The 21,624-nt window shown below is 42.2% G+C and overlaps 1 protein-coding gene across 3 annotated transcripts in view; it reads left to right on the top strand.

The window, feature by feature from the left end:
• KHDRBS3 (KH RNA binding domain containing, signal transduction associated 3) overlaps positions 1-21,624 on the top strand; it is a 234,335-nt gene that overhangs the window by 66,564 nt on the left and 146,147 nt on the right. The window lies entirely within an intron of this gene.

Consider the following 21,624-nt stretch of genomic DNA (forward strand, 5'->3'; position numbering starts at 1 on the left):
TTTAGTTTGATAGCAGATTTGTACAAATATATATTTTTGTAAGGGTTTTTTTTTTTAAGAAGAATTTGTGAAAAAATGTGAGAAAAAAAACAATTTCCTATCATTTTTCACAGAAAAACATTTATGAAATTTGCACACCCCCATATATTTGCTCCTTAAAATAACCATCTAAATCTGATGTTTAAAAATATATTATATAAATGTGATTTCTATGTAACATAAGGGGAATGGTAAAACCCAATTGAACACTTGCATTTTACTTTATGAAAGCATGAAAGCTTTATTTCCCTTTTGACATTATGTTGTGGTGCACACCATGAAAACAATTGTTTGAGTGAACTGTTAGCAAAATATAAGGATAAGATCAGGTTGGGTTGGCAAAGACACAAACTAGTACGGTGGCTAGTTTTCACACATGTTTATTTGACACCCGTACAGAAATAGGAAATATCATCTAGATCACCAGATTATTCTGGATTTGGATTAGTCTGGGGATATAAATATTAGTTAAAAAAAAAAAAATATATATATATATATATATTTATTATTTGCAATTGTGTTTTTCATATGTGCACAACAGATAAAGTCCCCCCCCCCATATAGCTGTTCAGCACCAAATCACTTCTAAAGTGATCTATTGCTGGCAGCAGATCTACTGCTGTCTATACAGTGATCTATTGTTGGCAGACGTTCTACTGTTGTCTATACAGTGATTTATTGTTAGCAGAAGTTATACTGCTCTCTATACAGTGATCTATTGCTGGTAGAAGTTCTACTGCTATCTATACAGTGGTCTATTGCTGGCAGCAGTTCTGCTGCTGTCTACACAGTGATCTATTGCTGGCAGCAGATCTACTGCTTTCTATACAGTGATCTATTTTTGGCAAAAGTTCTACTGTTGTCTATACAGTGATCTATTGCTGGCAGCAGATCTACTGCTGTTCATCCAGTGATCTATTGCTGGCAGCAGATCTACTGCTGTTTATACAGTGATCTATTGCTGGCAGCAGTTCTACTGCTGTCTATACAGTGATCTATTGCTGGCAGCAGTTTTGCTGCTGTCTACACAGTGATCTATTGCTGGCAGCAGTTCGGCTGCTGTCTACACAGTGATCTATTGCTGGCAGCAGTTCGGCTGCTGTCTACACAGTGATCTATTGCTGGCAGCAGTTCGGCTGCTGTCTACACAGTGATCTATTGCTGGCAGCAGATCTACTGCTTTCTATAGAGTGATCTATTGTTGGCAAAAGTTCTACTGTTATCTATACCGTGATCTATTGCTGGCAGCAGATCTACTGCTGTCTATCCAGTGATCTATTGCTGGCAGCAGATCTACTGCTGTCTATACAGTGATCTATTGCTGGAAGCAGTTCTACTGCTGTCTATACAGTGATCTATTGCTGGCAGCAGATCTACTGCTGTCTATACAGTGATCTATTGCTGGCATCAGTTCTGCTGCTGTCTATACAGTGATCTATTGCTGGCAGAAGATCTACTGCTGTCTATCCAGTGATCTATTGCTGGCAGCAGATCTACTGCTGTCTATCCAGTGATCTATTGCTGGCATCAGTTCTACTGCTGTCTATACAGTGATCTATTGCTGGCAGCAAAACTACTGCTGTCTATACAGTGATCTATTGCTAGCATCAGTTCTACTGCTGTCTATACAGTGATCTATTGCTGGCATCAGTTCTACTGCTGTCTATACAGTGATCTATTGCTGCAAGAACTCTGTCCTAATATCTGTACCAAGAGGAGGTGCTGTGACCTCCTGTGGTTGAATGACCTCCCGATTGATGATGCCTGCATATTTACAGGTCAACACCATATGACCGAGCCAGCCAGCATGATACCAATAATCGTTTTAACTGTCTGTAAAGGTTGCATCCTGACCACCACTGTAATGGGACATTCTTGCCATTGCCCACCAATGTAATGGGCATTTTTCCCACTGAGCTCCAATTAATTAGTTTTAGCCTCCAAGAGCAAAACATTATTTCAAGAGTTCCTCTGGGGCCAAAAGTTTAGAGGCTACTATAGAGTATCCCTTGAGTGACAGTTCAGAGTCTTCTGGAGCTGCTGACCTCACATCCAAGATGGTGGTACCCAACAAAAGCATCAGGTATTTTGGGTCTATACACAAAGGAAGCTTTTACAGGAAACTAAATGCATAAAATACATTTTAACATGTACAGTATATAATCTTAAGGAAGCATTGTTGCTGAAATAAATGATCTGGTAACAGAGTCTCTTTAAACATAGCTGAACTAGCAATCCACTTCAAAAGCCATACACAGGATGCAGTGTCCTTTATCTAGAGATTTATGGTTAGTTTTGTAGGCGTCAGTACAAGGGGTCCTTAATAGCTGATTGAGAGGACAATGCATGAGGTTTTCCCATTGTTAATTACCTTCTTGTACATGCTGATTACAGACAAGATGAAAGTTCCTTGATTTGTTTGACAAGCATAATTCATTCTTAGATCGTTACTTATTTAGCGGGCAAAACGCTTAATTTTCCTTTGAAGTGCCCTAATTCAGACAGGTGTTCACCACCTTCTACCTTTTAAATGGTTAATGAAGACTTTGAGACTTTCAGAATTAGAATTTCTTTTTTTTTTAATGAGTACAATCTGAACAGAACTAATCTCTTTTGGATCATTACTTCACCTAATCACAAAGTCCTTTTTGTTAATTCAAATCCTGGCAGAGTTCTAATTGGCGGTCCTCTGGAGCTTGATAATTGCATACAGTATCAAGTCTTTTTTTTTTTTTTGCTGTGTACCTAATGGCCTCTGCAATTAAGGGAGAAATGTAGCTTAACCCCTCGGGCTGATCTGCCTCAAACAAATCATTGGAGTTCTCATTATTCAGTCATTAAGTATACTGAGTTTGTTTGTAGAGAGACATGACAGAAAATTTGTAATGTCTAGAAACTTTTTGTCTTGGTCTCCTTAGTCCGGTTCAAAGAGAAGAAGTCAAAACTTTCAGTAAGCAGAAGTGTGATTTTGGTTTTTTTAATATAGTGTCTGCATGCTTACTTAGTTTCTCAAAGTTTTTCAGTATAAAAAAGCTCTAGAAATTCCAGTTAAAAAAAATGCCAATTAAAAATACAATAAAAACACAGCTTTTGCTGCAAGATACAACTTTAATTTGGAGCTGTCTCCTTAGTACTTGTTTTACACCATTTACTGCCTCTGGGGCCAGGCTGTCATGGACCCACCCCCTGCCTGTGAATGGATGCAAGGAGGAAGCAATGAAATAGGTTTTTGCTGTTATATCAAAATGTTTCAACAATGTATATATTCAAACTATCCAAAAACATTTATTACATGGACTTTTAAGACGCCCCAGAAAGATCACAACACATACCATACAGACTATATTGTCAAAAGTATTGGGCCAGCCCTCCAAATCATTGGATTCAGGTGTTCCAATCACCTCCATGGCCACAGGTGTATACAATCAAGCCCCTAGGCATGCAGACTGCTTCTACAAACAGTTGTGAAAGAATGAGTCGTGGTACCATGATAGGTTGTCACCTGTGCAATAGGTCCATCTGTGACATTTCCTTGCTACTAATTAGTGGTATTATAACAAAGTGGAAGCAACTGGGGACAACAGCAACTCAGCCATGAAGTGGTAGGCCTCGTAAAATGACAGAGCGGGGTCAGCGCATGCTGAAGCACACAGTGTGCAGAAGTTGCCAGCTGTCTGCAGAGTCAATAGCTAAAGACCTCCACGTTCTTCTGGCCTTCAGATTAGCACAACAACAGTGTGTAGAGAGCTTCATGGAATGGGTTTCCAAGGCCGAGCAGCTGCATCCAAGCCTTACATCACCAAGTGCAATGCAAAGTGTCAGATGCAGTGGTGTAAAGCATGCCGCCACTGGACTCTACAGCAGTGGAGAAGTGCTTTCTGGAGTGACCAATCACACTTCTCTGTCTGGCAATCTGATGGATGTGTCTGGGTTTGGCAGTTGCCAGGGGAACGGTACATGCCTCACTGCATTGTGCCAAGTGTAAAGTGTAAAGTTTGGTGGAGGGGAGATAATGTGAGGGGTTGTTTTTCAGGGCTTGGGCTTGGCCCCTTAGTTCCAGTGAAGGGAAGTCTTAAGGTGTCAGCATACCAAGATATTTTGGCCAATTTCATGCTCCCAACTTTGTGGGAAGAGTTTGGTGATGGCCCCTTCCTGTTCCAACATGACTGCACACCAGTGCACAAAGCAAGGTCCATAAAGACATGGAGGAGCGAGTTTGGGGTGGAGGAGTCCTGACTTCAACCCCATAGAACACCTTTGGGATGAATTAGAGCGGAGACTGCAAGCCAGGCCTTCTCATCCGACATCAGTGCCTGACCTCACAAATGTGCTTCTGGAAGAATGGTCCAACCTTCCCATAGACACCCTCCTAAACCTTGTGGACGGCCTTCCCAGAAGAGTTGAAGCTGTTATAGCTGCAAAGGGCGGGGCCAACTCAATATTGAACCTTACAGACTAAGACTGGGAGGCCATTAAAGTTCATGTGCGTGTAAAGGCAGTCCAATACTTTTGGTAATATTGTATTTAAAATATGGGGAATATATACCCCTCCAAAGTTTTCCCTCTAGAAGATTTACCCCCCTTTGTGACCAGGCCATTTTTGCTATATGGCGCTGTGCTATTTTAACTGACAATTGCGCAGTCATGCAACACTGTACACAAATTACATTTATATAATTATATAATTTTATATAATCTAGAAATAACTGTTTTTTTTATTTTTTTGCGCTATAAATGAAAAAAAAAATACTACTACCAATCAAAAGACCTGACACTGTACTAATGACACTGGTCAGGAAGGGGTTAACATCGGGGGCGATCAAAGGGTTAACTGTGTACTAGGGAGTGATTAAACAGTGTACTGTATAGTGTTTTACTAGTGGACATATTGGCTTTTATCTCTTTTTGCAGAGAGATAAAAACCTGCACATCCCTACTGACAGGAGAGAGATCTGTGTTGTTTACACTCACAGATCCTTCTCCTGACAACTGCTCCATGGAGTCCTGGGCATGGTTCTCTGGGTGGGACCCAGTAACTGACACCTACGGGAGCCAGCGACAGCATGGGTAGGATGGAATGCGTGCACGGCCCCCAAGACATGGTGTGAAGACCTGAGCAGGAGTGCAATCAGAAGCAGATAACCACCAGGATCCAAGACTTAGTAAAGGCAAGCCAGATTCATACACAGAAAGGCAGGAGAAAGCTTAGTCAAGCAGCAGGTTGAGTTCAGTATCAGGAAATTGGTCAGGGAATTCACAGAGCAGGCTCAAGAGCGAGCCAGAGCAATAATGGGAGATCAGTCCACAAGTGCAACCCAGTGATTATCAGATATCAACATCTCCTTTAAATAGGAAGTTTGGAGCCATCCCAGGTTTGGTATGCGCCAATGCGCGTTGGTGTGCCGGCCTGTTCACACAGCCATGCACAGATAGCCAACACGTGAGTGCACGTTGGCTACTGGAAACATTCCAGTGTCTGCATACTGGCACATGACCTCTATGCAGGGGTGGACTGACAACTCATGGGGCCCTGGGCAATAGGGGATCATGGGGCCTCTGTGTCCTTGCCCAAACTCAAAAAAGCCTATGAAAAAGGTACCAGGGGCATTTCATGGGGCCCCCTACTGACCCGAGGCCCTCGGGCAGTGCCTAAGTTTCCAAATGGTCAGTCCGCCCCTGCCTCTATGACTAAGTTGTGGTGGGCAGGGAGAAATGCATCATAGGGTTGTGGCCTGTGTAGGTGAGCTATATGAGGCTGTTTCACATTGATACACTACACTCCGGCCGGGCTGAAAGTGCTTTCTCTTCCCATGAGCATGTGCATAGCTGTTGGCTTCCTGGCAGCAGTACTGTGGAAGGCTAGCTACGTGGTTGGACAGGATGCCCCCCCTTCCCCCATGAAAATCCGCCAACACAGCTGGCAAGGAGACAGCGACATTGATAGACATGAAGCAGTAGGCAAGTTCTGGCTATCTCCTTTCTAGCTTTGTTCTCAGATGGTCCTGGGGGCAGGGGAGCATTCTGTCTGTAAAATAAGGAACAGAGGCGCACCAGCCTTGCGCATTACCTTTGGCAGTTTTATTATATAAAAGGAATAAAATGCTCTCTCGATCGTGGAGTCGCTCACCCCCCGTTACCTTCCCTTCCCCCTCTCCCATTCCCCCTACTCTCTGTGGGACTTCAGTTGCCAGATGTTGTTGTTCATGTTATTGTTCTTGACACCTAATTTTGTCCCCCCGGAAATTTTCATTGTACAAATATTGTATACCTCTGATGTCTCATGTTTCCTCTCCGGTTAAATCAATAAAAATGTTTGAACAAGAAAAGGAATAAAATGTATATACTCACAAACACTTCATAAACAGAGGCATATCAGAGTCCACAATGCACTAAATGCATATCGATCACACTGGCAAGACCCAAACCAAAGTAGGACCATCCACACCGCTGACGCGTTTCGAGGGGAGATCCCCTCTTCCTCAGAGCTAAAGCTAAAAGCCAAAGGTAATACGCAAGGCTGGTGCGCCCTCTGTTCCTTTTTTTACAGTCTTCTATGTGGGTGTCCTCAACTCTTAGAGGGCAGCAAGGCCTGGGCTATCTACAGAACAGCCAAGAATTGGACTTTCCACTTGCCTGTACTCCGCTCCCAAGCACAGCAGTTTTTTAAAAAATTTTCCTTGTTCAAATATTTTATTGAATTTCCAAAGCCAAGAAACAATAATAGGACAATTCAAATACATGTACAGAAAAAAAGAGGGTAAAGGGGAACAAGTTGCTTTATGGCAAAAAGGGTTTTTTTTCTTCTTTTCTTCTTTTCTATTGAGCATTCTGTTTGACCATGTAGCTAGCAAGATGATGGCTACCAGGGGCGGACTGACAACTCATGGGGCCCCCGGGCAATAGGGGATCATGGGGCCCCTTTGTCCTTGCCCAAACTAAAAAAAGCCTATGAAAAAGGTACCAGGGCATCTCATGCAGCCCTCTACTGACCCTGGGCCTTCAGGCAGTGCCCAAGTTTCCAAATGGTCAGTCCGCCCCTGGTGGCTACATTGATAACACTGTTCAACAGGTAAAAAGTTTTGGGCATAAAATTAGCTAATCTTACATAATTTTGAGGTGCTGAAAACGAAAATGACCCTAAAAAATGTTGATTGGCTCTAGTTTCCATGATATATTCACCCATCTAATGACGTAAGCCATTCAAAATTATGATGCAACTTCAGCTGCATATTGCGCAATTGATACTGGTGACCAATAGAAAATTGCATGTATACTGAGATGATGCAGTATTAGCCTTTAATTGCATCACTTCACTGCATAAAAGCTGCAGTATCTGTAGCTGATTTTAGTTCGACAGCGTCTTTACATTTCGTTTTATGCTTATATAGGCTACTCAGTAATGCCTCGAACTTGTGTGAATAAAGCAGATAATTTCTGCTATATCTGCGGTGAAATAACTTTTATCTCACAAAAAAAGAGGATAACAGGAATGATTAAGAAAGCCTACAACTTGTATTTTGGCTGCAAGATAGGAGACCAGGACAAGAGCTGGGCACCACATATATGCTGCAATTCTTCTGGGACGGCACTGGAGCAATGGTTGAATGGAAAAAAGGCATCTATGCCTTTCGCTGTGCCAATGATTTGGAGAGAGCCAACAGATCATGTTAGTAATTGTTACTTTTGTATGGTGCCTCCAATTGTAAAAGGGCTAAATAAAAAGAAAAAGTTATCTGTGCACTATCCAAATATTCCATCGGCAATACGTCCAGTTCCTCATGGAGAGGGGCTACCAATTCCTAAAGCACCAGAATCCTTCGTGGTTGAGTCAAGTGAGGAAGAACCTGAAGCGTGTAGTCACGTGCAGTTGTAAGAGATAGCCCTTTCCTCGAATACAAGAGAAAAGCCAAGAGAAGCAAAACTGACACAAACTGAAGACAAAACTAGTGAGAATCCTAAGTATTAAAATGATTCAACTTAGCTTATGGCTATAATTTTTCTTGGTAATCCTATGCAATATATTATGCCATTTAGGCTTTGTTATGTAGTCAATATCACTTGCTTTATATTTGTGGAAAGACATCTATCTATATAATTATTGTGCATTATGTAGTCATTACGCCTATAGTAGAAAACTTTTCGTTTACAGAAAAACTAGAGCCAATTGACAAATTTCATTGTTATATTTGAACTCAGAATGTGAAATTCATTAAGAAATGGATCCTTTTGTTTCCAAAACTGGCAAAAAATAAAAATTTGTTGAACAGTGTAACTGGTGCTTGTCTCCTGCTTCAAGAGTTTCCGAAACAAGCACTGGCTAGAGGAATGCAGAGGGAGGTGAGGAGTGTCTATCAATGCAGCTGTCTCCTTGCTAGTTGCGTTATCAGATGTCTGTAGAAAGGGGGCATCCTGTATGACCATGTGGCTAGCCTTCCATACCAACTTGGAAGATGGAACAAAGAACTACACATACTTTGTCCAATTCTGTAATAAAAAAGAAATTATAATTCTTTATTTAAAAATGGACTGAATATAGGCATTCCACAGAAGCAAACAGCTAGCTGCTGGTCAATGCCCAGACTACTAACGCCCCATGTACACGGGACATTTCTGAACGATGGAAAATGACTGCTGGAAAACGTAGGTTTAGCTGCGTTTGCATAATGCGTATATGTGCATTTGCGTTTAGAAGCGTTCTTTAAAGATAAGCACAGGAGAACCTCCCAAATGCCCAGAATGCACTGAAAAGTGGTAAATTATTAACTATTTCAGACTGTTTCAGAGAAATACAGAGAGTAGAAGCAGAGACAGCAGTATGTGTTGATATTAGCTTAGGAGTGAGTTGCATTAACATTTCTTTTGTTTCCAAGGGTGGGAAAGGTGTCTGGTGGAGAGAGTCATTAAGGTCACCTGGCAGGGGATCTTCATGAGGAATTTGAGGTGTGAGTGGTCATTAACATATCTTTTGTTTCCAGGGTGGGAGAGGTCTGAGGTGTGAATTGGTCATTACAATGTGTGACCTGCTTGGTAGGAACATCCTGTGTTCAGTGTTTTGTCCATTTGAGCACCTTGATACCTCTTTGCATGCATTTTTCATGTTGGGGTACCTCAAGGCTCTGCCCTCGGTCTCCTTCTCTTCTCCATCTACACCTCCTCCCTTGGCCAACTCATACACTCTCACGGCTTCAACTACCACCTCTATGCCGACTACACACAAATCTATCTCTCAACCCCCCACCTCACCCCCTCGGTCTCCGCCCGAATCACACACCTACTGAGCGACATATCAGACTGGATGTCGCTCCACTTCCTTAAACTCAACCTCTCCAAAACCGAGTTTCTTGTCTTCCCCCCAGCCCGGACACCACCCCCCATTGACTTCTCCGTCACATCCAACAACGCCACCATCAAACCCGCCCCGCAGGCCAGAGTACTTGGTGTCATTTTGGACTCCAACCTATCCTTCCAGCCCCAAGTCCAATCTTTAACAAACTCGTGCCGACTCCACCTCCGCAACATCGCCAAAATCCGCACGTTCCTAACCCCAGAAACCACTAAACAGCTCATCCACTCCCTCATCATATCACGACTCGACTACTGCAACTCCCTCCTCACTGGCCTGCCTCGCTGCTGGCTATCCCCGCTTCAGTCCATCCTGAATACGGCAGCCAGACTCATCCACCTTACCAACTGCTCCGTATCAGCCACCCCCCTCTGCCAATCCCTCCACTGGCTTCCGATTGCGCAACGGATCAAATTCAAAATCCTAACACTGACGTACAAAGCCGTCCACCATACTGCCCCGAACTACATCACTGACCTAATATCCAAGTACCGCCCAGCACGTACACTCCGCTCCTCACAAGACCTCCTTCTCTCTAGTTCCCTGGTCTCCTCCTCCCATGCCCGCCTCCAGGACTTCTCCAGAGTGTCACCCATCCTCTGGAACTCCCTGCCCCAACCCATCAGATTATCACCTACTCTCCTCTCCTTTAGGCGCACCCTGAAAACCCATCTCTTCAGGGAAACCTACCCCACCCCCTGCTAACTTGCCGACCTCTTCCACTCTTCCTACCACTCCACCCCCCACAGCTATCTCCTGTGCCACCATCCCCTCCCTCCTAGATTGTAAGCTCGAAAGAGCAGGGCCCTCAATCCCCTCATGTTTTGCATTGTATTGTTATTGTTCTGTCACATGTTCTGTCCCCCTTTGTAATGTACAGCGCTGAGCAAACTATTGGCGCTTTATAAATACTGTATAATAATAAAAATAATAATAATAATAATAATGAAAAAAGGCTCTGGACAGCATTGGGAACTGAAAGAGCTAAAAAAAAATTTCAAACACAAACGCTTATAAACGCGATTTGCCACGTTTACAAGCGTCTTACATTTGAAACGCTGATACAATCAACGTCTGAACGCAAGTTTGTTGAGTTAAAAAAAAGACTGTAAACTCAACTGCCTGTAAACGACTGTAAACGAAGATGTGTACATGGACACATAGGAAAACATTAGGGAGAGTTCAGGGGCTGCTGAAAAAAATGCTGAACAGCTCCTAAACGTGCGTTTATCAGTTGCAGTGTACATGAGCCCTAAATCAGCGGTTTATGAATGGTTTTAGCACATAGGCTACTGCAAGTTGCTTCCAATGTTCTAATACTTTTACGGGACATCTGTGAAGGTGCTCGGAGTATTTCATCCTAATAACCCAACGCAGATTGTTATGTATGCTTTGGCAAATGTAACATCTGTATCCTAAGGTTTTAATCTTTTTTGCTTGGTTGCAAACCTTAATCATACATTTTACTTTGAGTTAAGCTATTTGCCCAATGCCACAACCCAGTGCTACAGAATGTAATCTGGTGGATTAGTAAAACACAAATCCTGATACCCTTTCAACCTTGAAAATCTGATTAAAGATCTGAGAGCCATTTGTTAAAAAAAAAAAAAAAAAAAAAAAGAAAGTAATTATTCTGTCATATAATACGTAGCACTGGATTTGTGGAAACGTACTGCAGGTTTTATGCGAAGGAGGGGGGTTGAGTTGGTAAAGGGTATGCTTTTACAAACACACAGGTTTATTAATACTTTGGAGAACCGAAGCGTAGCAAAGCCTGATATCACAGTTCTGAACTGCAGGCAAACAGCTAAATGCACAGATGAAATACATTTCACTTCCAAAAGGATTTGCTTTCCTATCGATCCAGTCCTGAGATCAAGGGCGGACTGTCCATTCGGGTACTCGCAGGGGCGGACTGACAACTCATCGGGCCCCCGGGCAATAGGGGATCATGAGGCCCCTGTGTCCTTGCCCAAACTCAAAAAAGCCTATGAAAAAGGTACCAGGGGCATCTCATGGGGCCCCCTACTGACCCCGGGCCCTCGGGCAGTGCCAGAGTTTCCAAATGGTCAGTCCGCCCTTGGGTACTCAGGCATTGCCCGAGGGCGCGGGGTCAGTAGGAGGCCCCAGGAGATGTCCCTGGTACCTTTCATAGGTTTTTTTGGGTGTGGTTTGAGTGTGGGCGAGGACACAGGGGCCCCATGATCCCCTATTGCCTGGGGGCCCCATGGGTTGCCAGTCCGCCCCTGCCTGAGATTTATACAGCTATGCCACACAGCACAGCCCTGTCTGGCAGGGAAGGAGACCTGATTTTTCCCTATTGCAGTTCAGTAACGCATACAGGTCCCCTTACTAACCCCACCCTCCTCTGTGATTGGACAGTTAAATAAGAAGCAGCAGCCAACTGATGAGCTAATTTCTCTGATGCTCCATTCTCTCATCTTAGCATGTTAATTGCACTGCAGCACAACTGATTGGCTCCCTGTGCTGTTTTTCCCTCCCCAAGTCTGAGCTCTGCTGTTCAGGCATTGCAAAAGGCTAATACCCAGTCAAGTCAGGTACTTACATGGCTTGCATTAACTGCTTCCCGCTGTCCTATAGGAGAAATACTGCTAAAGGGCAGGAGGACTGCACAAAATCACACATATATATATTGGGCAGCACAGTGGCTAAATGGTTAGCACTTCTGCCTGGCAGTACTAGGGTCGTTGGTTCGAATCCCAGCCATGGCACCTCCTGCCTGGAGTTTGCATGTTCTCTCTGTGCCTGCGTGGGTTTGCTCTAGGTACTCTGGTTTCCTCCCACACTCCAAAGACATGCTGGTAGGTTAATTGGATCCTGTCTAAATTGTCCCTAGTATGTGTATGTATGAATGTAAGTTAGGGACCTTAGATTGTACGCCCCTTGAGGGTTAGGGACTGATGTGAATGTACAATATAGATGTTAAGCTCTGCATAAATTGACGGCACTATATAAGTACCTGAAATAAATAAATAAAATATACATGATTTTACATTTCCGGCCTCAGCTGAGGATCACCAGGTCCCGGATGCTGATTCTCCGCTGGCACCCGGAGATCGCCGAGTATCACTGACGGGGTAGAGGTCTGTACGTAAACAATACAGATCTCTGCCCTGTCAGCTCCAGCATGCTGCTTTGCATGGCTCTGCATAGCAAAAAAAACACAGTAAAACACACACACAGCACACAGTTAACCCTTTGATCACCCCAGATGTTAACCCCTTCCTGCCCAGTGCCATTAGTACAGTGTTAGCACTTTTTATCAGCACTGATCACTGTATTGGTGTCACTGGGGATGTCAGTGACAGTCAGCATCAGTTAGTGCCAGAATGCCCGCCGCAGTTCTATAAGTCGCGGATCACCGTCATTACTAGTATTAAAAAAAAAAAATTCCAGCATATATACCACCATTTGTGGATGCTATAACTTTCACAAAAAACAATTAATGTACACATATTGGAATTTATTTTAGCAAAGACATGTCACAGAATACATTTTGGCCTAAATTTATGCCGAAATTTGATTTTTTTACATTTTTTACTGGATATGTTTTATAGCAACAAGTGAAAATATTTTTTTTTTCTCAAAATATTTTTGTTTATAGTGCAAAAAATAAAAAACGTACCACCGAAAGAAAGCTCCATTTGTGGGAAAAAAAGAACGTAAAGTGAGCTTATATATGCAAAATGATGCAAACATCACGTGAGAGCAGCATAATCATTATATTAGTCTTTGATTGGTCACTTTACACGAAAACAATCTCCTTTCAGAAGATAGGCATGATCCTCTTCTACTTCTTATCTCTGAAAATAAATATTCCTTTGTTCTTAAGTTCACTCGATAGGAGGGGTTGCTGAGCAGACATTTCTTGAGCAAGGATTTCTTAAAGTACCACAAAGCCCAGCAGGCAGAAAATATACACACAACATATATATATATATATATATATATATATATATATATATATACAGTGGGGCAAAAAAGTATTTAGTCAGCCACCAATTGTGCAAGTTCTCCCACTTAAAAAGATGAGAGAGGCCTGTAATTGGCATCATAGGTAGACCTCAACTATGAGAGACAAAATGGGAAAACAAATCCAGACAATCACATTGGCTGATTTGGAAAGAATTTATTTGCAAATTATGGTGGAAAATAAGTATTTGGTCACCTACAAACAAGCAAGATTTCTGGCTCTCATAGACCTGTACCTTCTTCTTTAAGATGCTCCTCTGTCCTGCACTCATTACCTGTATCAATGGCACCTGTTTGAACTTGTTATCAGTATAAAAGACACCTGTCCACAACCTCAAACAGTCACACTCCAAACTCCACTATGGTGAAGACTAAAGAGCTGTCGAAGGACACCAGAAACAAAATTGTAGACCTGCACCAGGCTGGGAAGACTGAATCTGCAATAGGCAAGCAGCTTGGTGTGAACAAATCAACTCTGTGGGAGCAATAATTAGAAAATGGAAGACATACAAGACCACTGATAATCTCCCTCGATCTGGGGCTCCACGCAAGATTTCAACCCGTGGGGTCAAAATGATCACAAGAATGGTGAGCAAAAATCCCAGGACCACACGGGGAGACCTAGTGAATGACCTGCAGAGAGCTGGGACCAACGTAACAAAGGCTACCATCAGTAACACACTACGCCGCCAGGGACTCCGATCCTGCAGTGCCAGACGTGTCCCCCTGCTTAAGCCAGTACATGTCTGGGCCCGTCTGAAGTTTGCTAGAGAGCATTTGGATGATCCAGAAGAGGATTGGGAGAATGTCATATGGTCAGATGAAACCAAAATAGAACTGTTTGGTAGAAACACAACTCGTCGTGTTTGGAGGAGAGAGAATGCTGAGTTGCATCCAAAGAACACCATACCTACTGTGAAGCATGGGGGTGGCAACATCATGCTTTGGGACTGTTTCTCCGCAAAGGGACCAGGACGACTGATCCATGTACAGGACAGAATGAATGGGGCCATGTATTGTGAGATTTTGAGTGCAAACCTCCTTCCATCAGCAAGGGCATTGAAGATGAAACGTGGCTGGGTCTTCCAACATGACAATGATCCCTAACATACCACCCGGGCAATGTAGGAGTGGCTTCATAAGAAGCATTTCAAGGTCGTGGAGTGGCCTAGCCAGTCTCCAGATCTCAACCCCATAGAAAACCTTTGGAGGGAGTTGAAAGTCCATGTTGCCCAGTGACAGCCCCAAAACATCACTGCTCTAGAGGAGATCTGCATGGAGGATGGGCCAACATACCAGCAACAGTGTGTGCCAACCTTGGAAAGACTTACGGCAAACGTTTGACCTCTGTCATTGCCAACAAAGGATATATGCCAAAGTATTGAGATGAACTTTTGATATTGACCAAATACTTATTTTCCACCATAATTTGCAAATAAATTCTTTCCAAATCAGCCAATGTGATTGTCTGGATTTTTTTTCTCATTTTGTTTCTCATAGTTGAGGTCTACCTATGATGCCAATTACAGGCCTCTCTCATCTTTTTAAGTGGGAGAACTTGCACAATTGGTGGCTGACTAAATACTTTTTTGCCCCACTGTATATATATATTCATACAAAACATTTAGAAATATAAAAAAGTATAAAAGTAGATATGTATAAAATTATAGAAATATATACAGTTGTGTTCAAAATAATAGCAGTGTGTTGAAAAAAGTGAATAAAGCTGAAAATCCTTCTAATAGCTTTTATTTCCATACACACAAATGCATTGGGAACACAACACATTCTATTCCAAATCAAAACATGAAGAAAAATAGATCAAATTTGTGTTGTTCCTCTAAAAAAAATAGCAGAAAGTGAACATTAGACTGTTCAAAAAAATAGCAGTGTTTGTATTCTTCTTTACAAACTCAAACTATATAAACTGAAAAATGTTTGAAGATTTTGCTTTCCTTTGAATGACTTCATGAATATTTGGTTGTAGTCGCACTGTTTCTGAGAACTGCTGTACATCTGTGTTTCATGGAGTCACCCAACTTCTGGCCCCTGTGATCAGGTATTCCAGCCCAGGATGATTGGACTACATTCCACAGTTCTTCTCTATTTCTTGGTTTTGCCTCAGAAACGGCATTTTTGATGTCACCCCACAAGTTTTCTATTGGATTAAGATCCGGGGATTGGGCTGGCCACTCCATAACGTCAATCTTGTTGGTCTGGAACCAAGATGTTGCACATTTACTGGTGTGTTTGGGGTCGTTGTCTTGTTGGAACACCCATTTCAAGGGCATTTCCTCTTCAGCAAAAGGCAGCATGACCTCTTCAAGTATTCTGATGTATTCCAACTGATCCATGATCCCTGGTATGTGATAAATAGGCCCAACACCGTAGTATGAGAAACATCCCCATATCATGATGCTTGCACCACCGTGCTTCACTGTCTTCACAGTGTACTGTGGCTTGAATTCAGTGTTTGGGGGTCGTCTGACAAACTGTCTCCGGCCACTAGACCCAAGAAGAACAATCTTACTTTCATCAGTCCACAAAATGTTGCGCCATTTATCTTTAGGCCGGTCAATGTGCTCTTTGGCAAATTTTAACCTCTTCAGCACGTCTTTTTTCCAGCAGTGGGACTTTGCGGGGGCTTCTTGCAGATAGCTTGGCTTCACATAGGCGTCTTCTAATTGTAACAGTCCTCACAGGGAACGTCACACCTTCTTTCATCTTCCTGGAGCTGATTGTTGGCTGAGTCCTTGCTATTTTGGTTATTCTTCTATTCATTCCAATGGTAGTTTTTCACTTTCTTCCACGTCTTTCAGGTTTTGGTTGCCATTTTAAAGCATTTGCAATCATTTTAGCTGAGCAGCCTATCATTTTATGCACTTCTTTATATGTTTTTCCCTCTCCTATCAACTTTTTAATCAAGGTACGCTGTTCTTCTGAACAATGTCTGGAACGACCCATTTTCCTCAGAATTTTAGAGAGAAATGCACTGTAACCAGCATGGACAACATTTGCTGCCTTCCTTTCTTAAATAAGGGCAATAATTGCCACCTGTTTTTCAAAGAATGAATGACCTCACTAATAGAACTCCACACTGCTATTATTTTGAACATGCCCCTTTCAATTAGTGATTCAATGACACAGAATCAGCAGCATGCATGTCATGACTGTTGGGTCTGTTGGATTTCTATTACTCTACTACACCTGCTAGGAAATTATTTGCCATGCAGAAATATAATTTCTACCAAAAACAGTGATTGATCCGGTTAGTGATGTCTGACTGCTATTATTTTGAACACAACTGTATATATTCAACAGGAAACCAAATAGGCATTTTACCATATCCATCACAGTGGCTCTCTCCACGGGAGGGGGAAGGAGGGGTGGTGTTAGTTGGTGTCCGTGGGGGCAGATGATTTTTCTGTTGCCTAGGGCAGCACAAAACCCAAATACACCACTGTACATGAGCCCTAATGCATGTACAATATCACACTGCAGTGCAATGCATTATTGTGATTGGGTCCTCAAACTAGATAGTTGAAGGAACAGTTTGATGCAGGAGAATGTATCTCACCCGATGCGCTCTCTGCATCTGCTCCACCATCCCCCACTCCCTGACGTTATGTGCAGTTGCCCTTTAATGATGCGAAACAACATGAAGGAGAACAAATAGACTCGGCAGCCTTGCTGGCTTTGTAATTTAAAGGTTTCAGAGGCTTCCTGTTTAAAAAGTCACCATTTGTAACAGAGATGAATTAGCCTGAGATCGCTTTGGGAGCCGTGTCATCACTTTTTCCTCTGAATTGAACTCTGCATTGCAATTTATTTATGTTTTTGGCAATTTTGTTTGAAACTTATGTCAACAGTGCGGCGCGCTGTTCTATTTTTCATGTCCATGTGTCATTGTGATAAAGTTGCTTTTTTTTTCTATTTGCTTACAACAATTATTTTCAACCCTCTTTCAAATAAGCATGTTTCAGGCAGCGGGAGACAAGGGCTTTGAAGAGTAAAGCATGGGCATTGCTGATTTATAGTGTATCTCTGTGGCAGGAAGAAGCTGTAGAGCAGTGGTGGTCAACTTTTTTTGATATGGCGGCTAACAATACGACCCCTGGCATCATCAAAGGGCCACATGCATAATATGAAGTGAATATAATACTACAGAAAGCTCAGAGACTGTAGACACCCAACAGAAGACGGTCAAACACAGCAAACATGCTACATGAGAGGGTTAGAAACTTCAAACATGCTATAGAAATTGTAGATTGGGGGCATGCTTAAAAGAGAGAGTCATAGATTGGGGATACATTATTTGAGACTGCTAGAGATCATTAATACAGCAAACAATTTCCACTTTGTACTCTTTATAGCCCACTTAAAAATGATGTGTGTCACATCAAGATCCATTGTTAAAGATCAGAGGAAAAAAAAAACTGAAAAAGTAAGAAGTTGAAAGAAATAAACCAAACCATTTAACTATCAGAACAAATATGAGAACAATGAATTTCCTTCTCTGCCAGGCTCAAGCTGTAAAGCAGTGGTGTTTGACTTTTATGATATGGGGGCCAAAAGTACAACCCTTGACATCACTAAAGGAAGGGTCACACATAATATTCAGTAAATATAATACTTACAAAAACCACTAGAGACTGCAGATATGCAATAGGAGATGGTCAAAGACTTCAGACGTGATACGGGAGAGAGTTAGTGTCTGCAAACATGCTATAGGAATTGGAGACTGGGGACATGCTTAAAGAGACAGTCATAGCCTGGAGACACATAACATGAGACTGCTAGAGGTTATTATTGCAGCCCCTTTACAAGTAATACTTATGATTTGTACTCCCTATAGCCCACTTAATAATTACTTAAGTCACATCAAGAGCTGCAGTGGTGGTCAACTTTTTTGATACGGGAGAGAGTAGCTACAAACATGCTATAGGAATTGGAGACTGGGGACATGCTTAAAGAGACAGTCATAGACTGGAGACACATAACATGAGACTGCTAGAGGTTATTATTGCAGCCCTTTTACAAGTAATACTTATTATTTGTACTCCCTATAGACCACTTAATAATTACTTAAGTCACATCAAGAGCTGCAGTGGTGGTCAACTTTTTTGATATGGGAGAGAGTTAGTGGCTACAAACATGCTATAGGAATTGGAGACTGGGGACATGTTTAAAGAGACAGTCATAGCCTGGAGACACATAACATGAGACTGCTAGAGGTCATTATTGCAGCCCCTTTACAAGTAATACTTATGATTTGTACTCCCTATAGCCCACTTAATAATTACTTAAGTCACATCAAAAGCTGCAGTGGTGGTCAACTTTTTTGATATGGGAGAGAGTAGCTACAAACATGCTATAGGAATTGGAGACTGGGGACATGCTTAAAGAGACAGTCATAGACTGGAGACACATAACATGAGACTGCTAGAGATCATTACTGCAGCCCCTTTACAAGTAATACTTAAACTTTGTACTCCCTATAGCCCACTTAATAATTACTTAAGTCACATCAAGAGCTGCAGTGGTGGTCAACTTTTTTGATACGGAAGAGAGTTAGTGTCTACAAACATGCTATAGGAATTGGAGACTGGGGACATGCTTAAAGAGACAGTCATAGACTGGAGACACATAACATGAGACTGCTAGAGATCATTACTGCAGCCCCTTTACAACTAATGTTTATGCTTTGTACTCCCTATAGCCCACCTAATAATTACTTAAGTCACATCAAGAGCTGTAATGGTGGTCATCTTTTTTAATATGGAGGCCAAAAGTATCTGCCTTGACTTGACATCACCAAAGAGCCACACATAATATTCTTATTAAATCTTTTTTATTGGAAAACAGGCAAATATAGACATAGTTAAGCATGGTACATTTGAAATAGAAGGTGGGTATCACACCCATGTTTACTGCTATACCGATCACAATTGAACAATTCAGTGTGTAACAGTAACTCATAGATTGACAGATATCATCTAAGCAGGGTGATTATGAAGGCAGCAAGTCCTATAAAGCAAAGACTGTGTAATCTGCTAGGAACAAGAAGGCCTTTAGGGCAGTAAATCTAGAGGAATTGAGGTGCAAAATTAGCACTGGAAACCAATCGGCATATGCAGAAAAGTAAAAAAGAGAAAGTGGAGACAAGGTGGGATAAAAAGGGTCAAAGAAGGAGGTAGGAGGTCTACTGCACTCATCCGTGTGGAGGTAGTAATTAGTAACCCAATGGGCTGCTGAAAAGGTATGGTTTCAGAAGAGAGGCATCAAAGCCTGTGGGCAAAAAGTATCCACTCGTACCTGCCAAATCTTCACATCTTCACAAACTGTGTCCAGTAAGGTTGCTTCAATTGTCCTGTGAATCATGGCCTGCATAATCCGATTTTTCATCTCCAAATAGGGTTGAGGTTTTCAAGGGCTTTGGGATGGTTTGTTTGGACACAGATGTAGCCTGCAGGGAGAGCTTTAGTTGGGCTTTTTTGAGGTCAAAAGAGCATTGGTTTAGTTCGCCAACACTGGGTCTGGTGCCATGGGGGTGCCAACCAGAGTAGAAATGATATGAAAGATTTCAACCCAGAAAAGCTGCACTATTGGGTAGGACCACTAGATACAGGCATGCACGCCCCTTTACTGCAACCCCAAAAGCACACAAGGAGATAATTAAGTGGACATTTGGAAATTCTTGCTGGGACCTGATACCAGTGCATTAAAACCTTTTAGTGGTTTCTAACACCACTATATTTTGGGATGATGGCTTAGTTAGTGTCCATATCTCATCTCAGTCCCTCTGTTTTATACCACACATAATATTAAGTAAATATTATACTACAGAAGAGACTGCAGACATGTAAAAGAACATGCTCATAGACTGCAGATATACTACAGGAGAGGATTAAGCTGGGTACATTTTGATCCATCTATGGCCATCAATATCCATCCATGGCCATAGATGTTGATATAGCAAATGCTGCAGCTCATTGTGTAGGTATGGTCTACTGTTGTCACCATCAGGAAGCTCGTCCAGAGCAATAATGTGCAGACAAAGAAAGGTTTCAAAGAGGCTGAAGGCTGTTTAGAAATAAGATGCAAAAAAGTGATAGTTCATAGCAGATAGATCATAGTTTACAATACACAATGTTTTAACAAACTAAATATTATTTAGTTGAAGTTTAAATGTACTTCAAAGCCCAGTTCAACCAAAATCAGCCACATACATCCAATGTGCATCAAAGCAAATGGTGTGCAAAGTCTTACAGTTCATATTTGTTTTCCAAAGCAGCCACAGCTTGAGTAGAAAATCCAGTCCCCTGCAAGCACACTGCAGAGAAGAATTCTTACTCTTTTTGTGGAGCAGAAGTGGTCTCTTTGCAGAGATCCTACCCCACCCCACTAAGTGAGACCTATAGATCTGCAATTATCAAAGCTCATTGGTTGGAAATATCTGGTTCTGACTCAGCAGGGGCATGTTGGGCCTCTGCAAGGAGACAATTGCTTCCTCAAATAGAGCAGGGGACAGTCTTTTCTACAAACGCTGTGGGTGATTTTGAAAGAAGATAAACTGTAAGCATCTGCACATCTGGAATGTATTTAGATGATTTAAATTGAAAGTTTAGCTGGGCTTTAATACCGGTGACCTGCAGAAATGGGATCTACTGGGAATCTTGTTTGAAGTCCCACCATCTGTGACTCATGCATTATCTACTTTCTTTCTGTATTAGTGAGGTTGTTTCAGTCTTCTTCCCATGATCCTAATAAATTCTGGTAGAATAAGCAGGTTCTGGCTAGTACTAGTGTGTTTCTTTCTGCACTAGTGCGCCCCCCCCCTTTTTAATTTTTTTTGGATACAACTTTAAAACCTTTGACAGCTTACTGATCGATATATGTATATAGATGTTCTGTAAGCAACTGGTTACTACAAGATCATAGTAGGTGCAGCTAGTAGGTGCAGCTGCAGCCATGATCTTTGTAACATTTTTTCAGCCAGGATCAGCTGCTTTGAGTTTTCAGCCACCGAATCGCTTTTACATCGCTCTGAAGGACTGGTTCCCAGGCTCTCCCATTTCTCTGAAGAGCTCAGGACTGCATTAAGTAGCCAAGATGGCTTCTCACAGAGGAAATGGGGAAACATGTGTTCCCCTATCTCCTCTGTGATGAATGAACCCAGAACCAATGATAACTTTCATCACTTCCCGTACCAGAACTGTTACAGCCAGGGAATCACCTAATCAAGCATG

This window comes from Staurois parvus, unplaced genomic scaffold (assembly GCF_062004578.1).
Source record: "Staurois parvus isolate SC_StPar_1 unplaced genomic scaffold, SC_StPar_1.0 ptg000389l, whole genome shotgun sequence".
NCBI lineage: Eukaryota > Metazoa > Chordata > Amphibia > Anura > Ranidae > Staurois > Staurois parvus.